Consider the following 13,663-nt stretch of genomic DNA (forward strand, 5'->3'; position numbering starts at 1 on the left):
GCTTTGGAGCTTCCACAGCTTGGTTTGAATCTCAGGTGTGTGACCCAGAAAATTGCTTCTTCGAGCAGACTACAGTCCTTGGAATCGCAAAGAGTTGGACACAATTGAGTGATTAATACATACACACACACACACACACACACACACACACACACACACAATCCTCACTTATAAATGGGAATAGTATTTCTTACCTTGCAAGGCTTGCTGTCATATTACAGGCATATAATAAATGGTGTCTGTAGTTATTATTGGGCTTCCCTGGTGGCTCAGATGGTTAAGAATCTGCCTGCAATGTGGGAGACCTGGGTTCGATCCCTGGGGTGGGAAGATCCCCTGGAGGAGGGCATGGCAACCCACTCTAGTATTCTTGCCTGGAGAATCTCTTGGACAGAGGGGCCTGGCGGGCTGCAGTCCTTGGGGTCGCAAAGAGTTGACACGACTGAGCGACTAAGCATGCGTGCTTGTAGTTATTATTGCTCCTGTTAAATCTGACCTCACCCCCTTCCCTCCCCCCTCCCCCACACGAATGCCATGGTCATTTTGCAGTGGGCTCCTTGCCACCCAGTGGGGCTCCCTCTGGGCTGCTTCTGTTAGACGGTTCCACTCTTTGCTCTCAGGAGTCCGGGGCTCCTTAGGGCCCCCTCGGGGGCATCTGAGGAGGGGACCGGGCACATCGGGGGCTTTGGAGGGCTTGCAGTGCACAGCCCCAGCATCTGTACTCCACCAGAGCAGTGCAGCTTTCAGGAACCATTTTACATATTGGTTTATAAAAAAGGTTTCATTTTTAGAAAAGATTTTAAAATGTCACCATCCTGGACCTTACAGGGATACTACACACATTAGGGAAGAGAAGGACCCAGATTATGGCAGCCTCAGCTGGCTCACGAGATCTTGGTGGGCAACCCCCTGCCCCCGACTGTCTTCCGGCCTTGGTCTCAGAATCCCCAGTGGCCCAGGGTGGGACTCCCCTGGGGCCATGACATCCTCTTGTCCCTGCCCTGGGGACTCTGTGATTTAGGTCAGTTCTGTGGTTTCTGCAGAACTGAACGCCATCACTCGAAGTCATATCTGGCCTCTTATTGCTCGGTTGGTCCACATACATTGTTCTACTCACCCCCTGTTACTTGCAAGCAAAGGGGGTGACGAAGTCGGTGACCACTTGAATTCCACTGGCGGGGAGTAGGCAGGCATTGCCAGGGCGAGAGTGCTTGGCATCTGAAGGAGCACGGGAGGCAGGGGGGTGAAAGGTCACCATCCTTCACACTTTGAAAGGACCCCTGCTCTTTTGAGGAGCTATTGCTCTGGAACTGCTGTGCCCAGAGAGGCAGCATCAGTTTCCTAGTTGCCAATGTGACAACACAGAGTAAGGTCTTCCTTCCTGTTCTGTGTGGATGTCCCTTATTCCCTGCTGGGAAACAGAAAGATGAGGGCAACAGGCCTGGGCTGTCTCAGCCTTGGGGACCGCTGTGCTTTTAGTCATCTTCTCTGCTTCAGCATCCATGTAGGAGGCAGGCATCCTATCAGCAATCAGGTACAGAAGGTGCCTCAGCTCCCAGATGCGATACCTCCATCAGACTAAGATGTCAGGGCAATTTCTTCTTCTCTGTGGACCTTCTCAGAAGCACAGGTCAGGGTCTGGGTTCTGTAAAGAAGATTTTAGCTGATTTATTCTCCATATACATGTGTTAGGAACAGAGTTTTGGAGCAGTCCCACAAATATGTCCCTCATTCTCCTGACTCCCCTCACTTGGATCCCCCATAAACTTTTTTTTTAAGATTTTTTTTTTTAAATGTGGACCATTTTGAAAGTCTTTATTGAATTTGCTACAACATTGCTTCTGTGTTATGTTTGAGTTTTTTGGTCGTGAAGCTTGTGGAATCTTAGCTCCCCAACCAGGGGTCAAACTCACATGGCCCCCGCGTTGGAAGGCAAAGTCAAAGGCACTGGACTGCCTTTGAGTCTGTCCTATCTGTCACTACCTCCTCCTTGGGACCTTCTGCACAGAGAAGGGTCAACCCTTTCATGAGTCTTCAGACCCTGTAGATACCAGCTGGATGGGAAGAAGGTTTTCCTCTGCTCACACTTTAGAGGATGAATGAAGGGGTATGTGGCAATTGGGCTTCCATCAGAGAAATGGAACATCTATAATGTAGAATGAAGGATTTAAGGTTCTGACCTTGTGCACTCGTGGGAGCTGGTACCACACTCTGTAAGTCTCTTACGTCTGCATCTGGCACGGGGCCTGAAGTCAACAAGGTTGGCATTGGGGAGAAGGGGGTTGTAAAGTGGGGGAAGCCAGAGCCAGCTGGGACCCATGAGGAGGAAGCTGGGACCCACATCAGTTTCATCCACTTCCAAACATCCCACCTGCAGGATGTGGAATCCCTGCAGTAGAAGCTCATGTGCTTTCTCATGGAGCAGCAGTGCTGGCCCAGGACCCAGAGAAGCCAGAAGAGGAGATCCAAGGTGGGGCTGCAAGAGATGCAGCCTGGCTCCTGCCTGACGCCAGCAAGGGGAGTGACAGCGAGCTCCAGCTGCAGCGTGACCCTGAGCATGGATTCTGAGCCTAAACGTGGCTGCAGTATCATGTCCATCTTCCAACTCCTGCACAAATTTCTCCTGTGGCCCAGAATTCTGGAAAATTCTGGCATGGAAGAGAATTCTGGAAAAGATTGTTTCAGCTTAGCTAAACTGATGTGGTACAAAGTTGTCACCACTCAAGGAGACAAATTTCCACCACAGATCCCTCTCTCCTTATGACCTGTGGTTGGTTTCTTTTTTAAAAAATGTTTGTTTTCTGTTGGAGTATAGTATTCATTTATTTTTATCTTGGGGTGTGCTGGGTCTTCGTTGCTGTGCATGGGCTTTCTCTAGCTGCGGTGAGTGGGGGCAGCTCTTGGTGGCAGCACGTGGCCGTGGCCTCTTGTTGTGGCACATAAGCTCCAGGAGCGTGGGCCTCAGGAGCTGCAGCCGTGGGCTCACTGGCTGTGGCTCACGGGCCCTGGAGCGCGCTGGCTTCAGCAGTCGTGGCACACAGGCTCGGATGCTCCGCAGCGTACGGAGTGTTCCCAGACCAGGGGCTGAGCATGTGCCTCCTGCGCTGGCTCTTGGACTGTCATCCACTGTACAACCAGGGAAGTCCTGGTTGGTTTCTTTTTTCTTTTCTTTAAAAAAAGTTTAATTATTTATTTTACTTTAGGCGGTGCTGGGTCTTCGTCACTGCTTGGGCTTTCCTCTCGTTGAGGAGAGCAGGGGCTCCTCTAGTTGCCATGCTGGAGCCTCATATTGTGGTGGCCTCTCTTGTTGCCAGGCACAGGCTTTAGTGCCCACGGGCTTCGGTAGTTGTGGCTTCCTGGCTCTAGAGCGCAGGCTCAGTAGTTGTGGCGCCTGAGTTTAGTTGCTCCGTGGCATGTGGCATGTGGGATCTTCCCAGGTCAGAGATCAAACCCATGTCTCCTGCAGTGGCAGGTAGAGTCTTTACCCCTGAGCAACCAGGGAAGCCTGCTTGATTTCTTTTTAATTTTCCAAGGGCCGACACCCCTCAGCATCATTCAGGCCACAGGACACAACAGCTTGACCACCACCTTTTCCCCAGTGACTACACAGTTCCATTTCCCAAGAGGAAAATAGATTCTTCCAGTTACCAACAGTTAACTCCATTCCCTATGAAGTGATCACGCCGGCAGGAAACTCTGCTTCTTTCCTGGGCTGGTCTTCTCATGAAGAGTCCTCCGCATGAGCTCTGAATGCTTCCAGTAGCTTCTTCAAGATGCTCACATTTCTGCCTACAAGGCTGTGTGTGTGTGTGTGTGTGTGTGTGTGTGCATGTGCTCGGTCAAGTCTGACTCTTTGTGAGCCCATGTATTGTAGCCAGCCCATCAGGCTCCTCTGTCTGTGGAATTTTCCAGGCAAGAATGCTGGAGTGGGTTGCCATTTCCTTCTCCAGGGCATTGTCCCGACCCAGGGATCGAAGCAGAGTCTCTTGCATTTCCTGCATTGCAGGGGAGTTCTTTACTACTAGCACCACCTGGGAAGGAGGCTAGTATCCTGACTACCTGTGATCATTAATTTTACATGTCAGCTTGACTGGCTCGATAATCCACACCCCATTCAATTCACCTGTTTGGCCTGTGCAGAAGACAGATGGATTTTGGAGAATGATAGTGGCCTAAGCTTAACTCAGTGGTAACTCAGAGACTGCAGCCATGAAATTAAAAGATGCTTTCTCCTTGGAAGAAAAGCTATGACAAACCTAGACAACGTATTAAAAAGCAGAGACATTACCTTGCCTACAAAGGTCCGCATAGTCAAAACTATGTTTTTTTCCCAGTAGTCGTGTATGGATATGAGAGTTGGATAATAAAGAAGGCTGAGCACCAAAGAATTGATGCCTTCAAACTGTGGTTCTATAGAAGACTCTTGAGAGTCCCTTGGACTGCAAGGAGATCAAACCAGTCCATCCTAAAGGAAATCAACCCTGAATATTCATTGGAAGGACTGATGCTGAAGCTCCAACACTCTGGCCACCTTATGCGATGAGTCGACTCCTTGGAAAAGACCCTGATGCTGGGAAAGATTGAAGGCAGGAGGAAAAGGGGATGGCAGAGGACAAGATGGTTGGATGGCATCACTGACTTGTCATGAGTTTGAACCAACTCTGGGAGATGGTGAAGGACGGGAACGCCTGGTATGCTGCCATCCATGGGGTCTGCCTTTCTTTCTCCAGGGGCTCTTTGGATTTTGGAGTCAACATATTCCTCATTTGGGGGTTGCTGTGCATCATTTCCTGAAGTGGCCCCCAAGGCTGCTTATTTTGAGTGGTGGCCAGAAGAAGCGAAGGCTTGACAGTAGGTCCAGGCTGCTGAGGGCATGATGAACCCAGATGGAGCCCATCTACATTCCTTCTCCCCAAGCTTCTTTGTCACCAGCTTTCCAGTCATGTTCCTTCCAAGTCCCTGACTAGCCAGCCAAACCAGATGCTCTGGGCCAGAAGATCCAGCCCATCCAGTGATGCTTGAAGTGGCAGTGGCTGATAAGGAACTGCTGGGAGCCTTTGGCTGGCCCTTCTCGGGGAATCCCAGCACAGGCCTTTAGGATTTTGGGGCATGACCCTGCCATCATCTGCAGATAACTATTCTTTTTTTGAGAAACAGCTCTTGGCCTAATACTGGGCCTTAGTAGAGACTGAACACTTAACTTTGGGCCATTGGGTTACCATAAGGTCTGAGCTGCCTCTCATGAACTGGCTGTTATCTGATCCTCCAAATCATAAAGTTAGTTGTGCACAGCAATATTTCATCCTCAACATGGAGGTGATATACATGTGGTTGGGCCTTGAGGACACCAGTAAATGAACACAACGAAGTGGCCCAGGCGCCATGGTCCCACTCCTGCTGCACAGCCTTCTGTCTCCCAGCCTGCCCCGTGGCCTCATCAGGAGCTCTGTATGGTCCATTGATAGAAGGAGGGAGGTCTGGGGTCTGGTTTACAGATGTTTCTGCACAACATGTGGGCCCCACCTTAAAGTGGATGGCTGCAGATTCTCTATACTACAGCCTCTCTCTGGGGCATCCCTGGAGGACGGTGTGAAGGGAAATCCTTCCAGTGGGCAGAACTCTGAGACATGCACTGTGTTGTTCACTTTGCTTAGAAGGAGAAGTGGCCAGTGATGTATTGATTCATGGGCTGTGGCCAGTGGTTTGGCTGGATGGTCAGGGACTTGGAAGGAACATGATTGGAAAGTTGGTGACAAAGAAGCTTGGGGGGAAGGAATGTGGATGGGATCTCTCTAGCTACTCGCCTCTCCCATGCCTCTCTCAAACCACACTGCTCCTTTTGGTTCCCCAGACACTCTGCAGTTTGTACTTGCCCTTCACCCCTGCTAGACCCCTAGATGAAGTGGCCTTCCCAGCTACTCTCTGGCTGCTTCCCGTTTATTGCCCTTGTAGCTCTCATCGATCTATTCTCTCATCGGTCTTGTTTCTTCATGTGTGTCTGTTACCTGTACCTGCCCCCCGCCCCCAGCACACACACACGCATTAGAATGCAGTCCTTGCAGGCTCAGCCTCATCTGCCCTGTTCGTTGTGGTTTGTGCTCTTGCCTAGCACATGTGGAAAGCACTTGATAAGCATTGCTCAAATGGGTGAGTGGAGAATGTGGTGATGCACAGAGAACTGGAGACCAACACTGGTGCGGATCAGAGGGGAAGTGTGCTAACGATTCCATTGGTCAACCACACCATGGGATGCCTACTGGCTCAGACCTCAAATGGGCCCGTGAGAGCTTGCAGTGTAATTTTTGTATGACAGCAAGTAGCACCAACCTGACATTTCTAATGAATACCCTAGTTGTATGAGCCATGTGCGGTTTTTATACTAATAATTATAACATGAATATTGAGTATTTACTATACACGTAGCTTTGCCTGTGGAATAAGCAAACACAGAATCTCAGAGGTGTTCAGCTCACATGTCTGCAGGTCACCTGGGTTTTTCCTGATCTGCGTGGAACTTGGCTGGGTTGGGCTTCTGTGGTAGGCTGGATCCAGATCTGTTCCATGTAATCCTCCTTATATTAGGTAGTTCCTTGAGCCAAGGCAAGATCACAAGAGGGCATGCTAGTCACACAGGTGTATTTCAGGCCATTATTAGCAGCTCATTGGCCACAGCAAATAACATACTCAAGTGTGAAGTCAAGGGCAGGGAAGAGTCCTCACACCCCCTGAAGCAGTGGCAAGGGCTTTGATGTCTAACACTATAGTATATCATACACCTACAGTATATAGTGTAATATTCTCTATATTATATATAGTATGTAAGCATCGTATAACATATATATTGTATAATATACACATACACACGTTATATAGTATATATAGTATACTGTATGTGTATATTATATAGTATACAGTAAATATACACTATAACATGCAGTATATATATAATGTGCTATATTATAATATGAGCTTCCCTGGTGGCTCAGAGGTTAAAGCATCTGCCTGCAATGTGGGAGACCCAGGTTCAGTCCCTGGGTCAGGAAGATCCCCTGGAGAAGGAAATGGCAACCCACTCCAGTATTCTTGCCTGGAGAATCCCATGGACAGAGGAGCCTGGTAGGCTACAGTCTGCAACATAGTACCTGATGCGAAGAGCTGATTCATTGGAAAAGACCCTGATGCTGGGAAACATTGAAGGCAGGAGGAGAAGGGGGTGACAGAGGATGAGATGGTTGGAAGGCATCACCGACTCAGTGGACATGAGTTTGAGTAAGCTCTGGGAGTTGGTGATGGAGAGGGAAGCCTGGCATGCTGCAGTCCATGGCGTCACAAAGAGTCAGACACGACTGAGCCACTGAACTGAACTGATACTACATATTGGGGCTTCAGCAGTAAGGAATCTGCCTGCAATGCAGGAGGTGTAGTTTCGATCCCTGGGTTGGGAAGATCCCCTGGAGGAAGGCATAGCAACCCATTGCAGTATTCTTGCCTGGAGAATCCCATGGACAGAGGAGCCTGGCGGACTGCAGTCCATAGGGTCACAAGGAGTCACACACGACTCAAGCAACTGCGCAAGCATGCACTCATGTTACATATTACACACACACATACAACACTGTGTGTATAGCATGCAGTATGCTATAATGTGGCTTTCCTGGTGGCTCGGCAGTAAAGAATCTGCCTGCAATGCAGGAGATGTCGATTTGATTCTTGGGTCAGGAAGATACCCTGGAGAAGGAAATGGCAACCCATTTCAGTATTCTTGCCTGGGAAATCCCATGGACAGAGGAGCCTGGTGGACTAGGGTTCGTGGGATCACAAGAATCGGACACAACTTAGTGACTAAATCACCACCACCCATACAATAACATATATACATATTATACTGTATATACACATATTATATAAACATACTGTTTATACATACTATATATTATATGTATATAGTATGCTACACTATGCTATATATTATATACATATATTTTTATACATGTGTGTGTGTGCTAAGTTGCTTCTGTTGTATTTGACTCTTTGTGACCCTATGAACTGTAGCCCACCGGACTCCTCTGTCCTTTGGATTCTCCAGGCAAGAATACTGGAGTGGAGTTGCCATAGCCTCCTCCAGGGGATCTTCCTGACCCAGGGGTCGAAACTGCATCTCCTGCAACTCCTGCAATGCAGGTCGATTCTTTTCCATTGAGCCACCAGGGAAGCCTAACTGGTGTTGGTACACCTATATATATATAATATTTTTATTTTTATGTAGTTAAACTAATGTCCTTGTTTTTAATCCCTTCTGGGTTTTGTGCCATATTTAGGTCTTTTCCATTCCAAGATTAAAGATTATATTTACCAACTCAGGTAAAAAAAATTTGGTTCCTATTTCATAACATAGACTGTGATAAATTCCAAATGGATCATGGACTTAAATATAAAAAAAAGAACCACAACTATATTAGAAGAACTCTAATATAGGAAGAATAATGTTTAATCTTGGAATGGAAAAGACCTAAGTATGACACAAAACCCAGAAGGGATTAAAAACAAGGACATTAGTTTAACTACATAAAAATAAAAACGTTATATATATATATATTACATGTTGCTGTTGTTGTTTTGGTCACTGAGTTTAGTCACAAAGCCACCCCATGGACTGTAGACTGCCAGGCTTCTCTGTCCATGGGATTTCCCAGGTGAGAATACTGGCGTTGGTTACCATTTCCTTCCCCAGGGGATATTCCCAGCCGAGGGATCAAACCCATGTCTTCTGCCTTGCAGGCAGGCCCTTAACCACTGAGCCACCAGGGAAGCCCTTGTATATACCACAGATATGTAGTAAAATATAGTATTGTATATTATATATATATATATATATATATATTATACTGTGGAATATAGTATAATACTATAATACATATAGCATATATAGTATAATCTATTATATTTTCATTATAGTATAATATGTAAGTACATATTACATAGCATAATATAATAGTATATGTAGTGTAGTACACTATAGTATTATATATACAATGTATATTGTACTATAGCAGTAATAGTATATAATATGTATTTTTAGATTATGTTGTTTATAATATCATCCTACATGGTCTTATTATAATCCTCTTTTTGCAGATAAAGAAACTGAGAATTGAAAGGTGAAGAGACTTGTCCAGGGTCACACGGTTAGAGGCAGAGCTGGAGTCTGGACCCAGGAAGTTAGACTCTAGAGCTTAATCACAGCCCCGTGCTGCCTTCCATTGTTTTGATAAAAGAAACACGATGCCTCCCGGTTGCCCTGTGGGAAATGCTGCAGGCTGGTGTCCTTCCATCTCAAATTCAGTTTCTTCAACCTACTTCCCAGCACCCTCGGGTGTCCTTTGGTCCCATCTTTGTTTAAAGCTGTCTTTCCTTCCGATTAAAATGTGCACACCTAAGGCTTTATCCCCTCAAGGTCTCCAACACCCTTGAGCATTAGTGGCTCTTATAGCTCCAAGAGATCATTTTCTTCCATTTTCAAGACCCCCAAATCCAAAGGCTTGACAGTGTGGGAATTTTAGACTCCAGAGGGACTTGTGGTAGGTGGGCGGAGACAAGGAAGCTTTCTGGGATTTGCTTTGAGATGGGAAGCTTACCCGGACCTGGAACACTTCTAACAGAGTCAAGACTTCCCTAGCACTTAGCTCCTGTTAGTCTTGGGGAGAGAGAGAGCGCGCATGAGATTGAGAGGAAAGAGAGCAAGAACCCTCAAGACTGATGCTGTGGGTCATCATACATAGATATGCAGTTACATAAAAGCATTCCATGCTGTGCGGAGGGCAAAGCTGCTGCCGAGAATCTGCTTCAGTTACGATGGAGCCTTTCAATTCTGTCATCTGCCACATTCTCTAACCAGAGGTCTTCCAGCACAAGACAAGCTCATGGGAAAGGGATCTGCGTGAGGGCTTAATGCCATGCCCTGTTCTGTGTGTATCTGTGTTTGCATGTTTGTAGAAAGATCCAATACTTAATTGTATGCTTGGCCTGTTCACCACTAATTTCTAAAAGAGACATTCCAAAGCCTTGGTTAGGTTCACTCATATCTCATAAAAGCCATAACTTGACTGCGGGCACCCCAGAACTAATCCTGCATGGAGACAGAGGCAGCAGTCACCTGGGAGAGTTGACGTTCTGGAAGACCCATTGTGCTGAGAATTATCGGTCACCTCTCCAACATCCATTCCCCTTCCTCCTTCCTAAATACATCCCAAATTTCCCAGCATGTGGTTTGCAGATTGGTTGAAGGCAATTATCCAGTTCTTTTTTGGTTGAAGGCAATTGGCCTGATTCCTGCTACAGTGAATTGGTTCAGGAGTGGGAATGCGGTGTGAGTGGCTTCAACAAGAGGAACCCCAGGAATTCTTTTAAGGTGGTGGAGGAGAGAAACCCTCTTTCCCTTGAGATATGAATGAGGAAGATGAGCCCTATTAGCTCTCTTGTGACCATGAGAGGAGTCAGCTTTGGGGTGGAGATGATGCTAAGAGAGGTCCACAGAAAGCTGGGAAGGAAATGGATGCTGAGCAACAGTGTTCAGTCACTAGATCAGACCGTACCTGAGGCCTGTTCTACCTCCAAGAACTTCACTTCCCTGTAAACCTTGAGCCTGAGTAGGGTTTTCTGTTACTTGAAGTGAAAATAACCTGCACTATGACACCCACCCAGCAAAGTGGTCTCCTTTCCTGGTCTGCTCTGTGACTGGAAACACCCGCTAAGAAAATCATGCTGCCCAAATTACTTCAGGAGACATTACTCTGGAATTCCCACTCATCCCAGGAAGAGCTCCTAATCTTATGGGGGAGACAGATGCGTCATGTCACAATAGGATGGCACAGTCAGTCCTGAGATGTAGTTTGGGCATGTGTACACAGGGGGACAGGGACCCCAGGGCTTGATTGCAGCTTCGTGCTGCTTACCATCATTTCAGTACGAGAAACAGAGTGCCTCCTAATTGGGATATAGGTTCTGCCCAGAGGACTGTGGGGAGGTTTTAACAAACAACATTTATGAGAATGTCATCACCCACCCAGCACTATTCTAGGTAGTAGAGATAGTGCAACAGTCTCAGTCAGCTTGGGCTGCTGTAACAAAATGCGGTCATCTGGGTAGCTTATGCAGCAAGCATTATTTCTGACAGTTCTAGAGACTGGAGAGTCCAAGACCAAGGTGCTGGTTCATTTTTCCCCTGGTGAGGGTTCTCTTGCAGACGGCTTCCTCTTCCTGTGTCCTCACGTTGTGGAGAGAAAGAGCAAGCTCTGTGGTTTCTTCTTATAAGGACACTAACACCTTTATGGGGATTAAGGTTAACATGTAAACCAGTTACAAAAGGTCCCATCTCCAAATATCATCACTCTGAGGGTTAGGGCTTCAACATATGAATTTGAGGGCAGGAGTAGGGTGGGGACACAAACACTCAGTTCATAACATGCAGTAAGCAAAACAGATCCCTACCCTCATGGGTCTTACATTCTGGAGAAGGAGGCAGACAGTGAACAAACTAGCAATATGCAGTGGATGATGGGAGAGAATGAAAATAAGAAGAAAATAAAGCCATGTTAGGTAGAGAGTAGCAGGAGCAGAGGGGAGGTCTGTGTTAGAAGGTGACGGTGGAGAAAAGACCTGGGAGGAAGTGAGAGGGTGGAGCCTGGAGCCAGGAGCAGGGAGGGTGCTCCAGGCAGAGAGAAGAGCAAGGACAAAGGCCCAGAGCTGGGACAAGGCCAGAAGGCTAGAGCAGAGGGAGTGGGGTCAGAGGGCTGGAGATGAGGTCAGGGAGTTAGTGGGACCACATCCTAGGTCTCGTAGGCCATGGTAAGGGCCTGATTTCACTATGACTAGATGGAGGACCCTGTGAGGGTTTAAAGCACAACATAATTAGATTGCCAGGAGAAGTATCCAGAACCTCAGATATGCAAATGACACCACCCTAATGGCAGGAAATGAAGAGAAACTAAAGGACCTCCAGTTGAAGGTGAAAGAGGAGAGTGAAAAAGCTGGCTTAAAACTCAACATTAAAAAAATTAAGATCATGGCATCCCATCCCATCACTTCAGGGCAAATAGATGGGGAAAAAATTAGAAACAGTGGCAGATTTTATTTTCTTGGGCTCAAAAATCACTGTGGGCAGTGATTGCAGCCATGAAATTAAAAGATGCTTGCTCCTTGGAAGGAAAGGTGTGACAAACCTAGACAGGGTATTAGAAAGCAGAGACATCACTTTGCTGACAGAGGTCCATATAGTTAAAGCTATGGTTTTTCCAGTAGTCATATACGAAAGTGAGAGTTGGACCATAAAGAAGGCTGAGCATTGAAGAATTGATGCTTTTGAATTGTGGTGCTGGAGAAGACTTGAGAGTGCCTTGGACAGCACAGAGATCAAACCAGTCAATCCTAAAGGATATCAGCTCTAAATATTCATTGAAAGGACTGATGCTGAAGCTCCAATACTTTGGCCCCCGACGCGAAGGGCTGACTCATTGGAAAAGACCCTAATGCTGGGAAAGATTGAAGGCAGGAGGAGAAAGAGGTGACAGAGGTTGAGATGATTGGATGGTATCACTGACTCAATGGACATGAGTTTGAGCAAGCTGCAATAGATAGTGAAGGACAGGGAAGCCTGGCATGCTGCAGTCCATGGGGTTGCAAAGAGTCAGACACAATTTAGGGACAGAACAATAACATGATTTGATATATGGTTTTAAAGACCCTGACTGGTTGCTGTATGGATAACCAACTCTAGATATGTCTATATCCTCACGCCTAAAACCCGTGAATGTGACCTTACTTAGAAAAAGGGTCTTTGCAGGTGTAATTAAGTTGAGGATCTTGAGATGCGATCATTCTAGATTATTTGGGTGGGACCTATTTTAATCCAACACAGATGTCCTGTAAGAGAAAGAAGAAGAGAAAGCATAGACACAGAGGAAAAGGCCATGTGCAAACAAAGGCAGGAATTAGAGTGCTGCAGCCGCAACCCAAGGGATGCTCGAAGTCATTGGAAGCCAGACAAAGCAAGGAAGGATTCTCTCCTAGAGCCCCTGGAGGAAGCATGACCTTGCTGAGACCTTGACTTTGCACTTCTGGCTTCCAGAGCTGGGAGATAATAAACGCTTGTGGTTTAAGCCACCAGGTTTGAGGAAATTTGCTACAGCTGTCACAGGAAGTCAGGTTGAGAGGTGAGAGTGGAGCAGGGCATCTGGAAGAAGGCTATTGCAGTAATCCAGGTGAAACACGGTGCTGCCTCGGCTTGTGATGGGAGCAGCGAAGGGCCGGAGGTTGTCCTGTTGTGAAGACAGGCTGGTTGTGGCTAAAGTAACTGTAGGATGAAAAGAACATCTTCTGAAAGGGTGACTGGGAGAATCAGGTTAATGTGTGTGGGAAGACCAGGAGCTGAAGATGCCCATTTGATGCCACTAGGGTGGCAATGTCAAGTAGTTAGTTAGATATATGAGCTTGTTACCTGCAGTGGAAATAGGAATCTGAGAGTCTGGGACATATGAAAAAATAAAAATGAAGTGAAAACATTAATCGGTCAGTATGTCCAACTCTTTGCAACCCCATGGACTGTGCCAGCCAGGCACCTCTGTCCATGGAATTGTCCAGGCAAGAATACTGGAGTGGGTAGCCACTC

The 13,663-nt window shown here is 47.0% G+C and overlaps 1 protein-coding gene across 14 annotated transcripts in view; it reads left to right on the forward strand.

The window, feature by feature from the left end:
* The window catches only part of LOC122454432, a 286,245-nt gene that overhangs the window by 126,234 nt on the left and 146,348 nt on the right, over positions 1 to 13,663 (forward strand). The window contains exon 5 of one of the 14 annotated variants that reach the window (XR_006273395.1): positions 9,136 to 10,902. The exons of the other annotated variants lie outside the window; for them this stretch is intronic. The gene's annotated coding sequence lies outside the window, so the exon portion shown is untranslated. Of the gene's footprint in view, positions 1 to 9,135; positions 10,903 to 13,663 lie in introns of those variants that run through there. 14 annotated transcript variants of the gene reach the window in all.

Source organism: Cervus canadensis, chromosome 16, assembly GCF_019320065.1.
Source record: "Cervus canadensis isolate Bull #8, Minnesota chromosome 16, ASM1932006v1, whole genome shotgun sequence".
NCBI classification, from domain to species: Eukaryota; Metazoa; Chordata; class Mammalia; order Artiodactyla; family Cervidae; genus Cervus; species Cervus canadensis.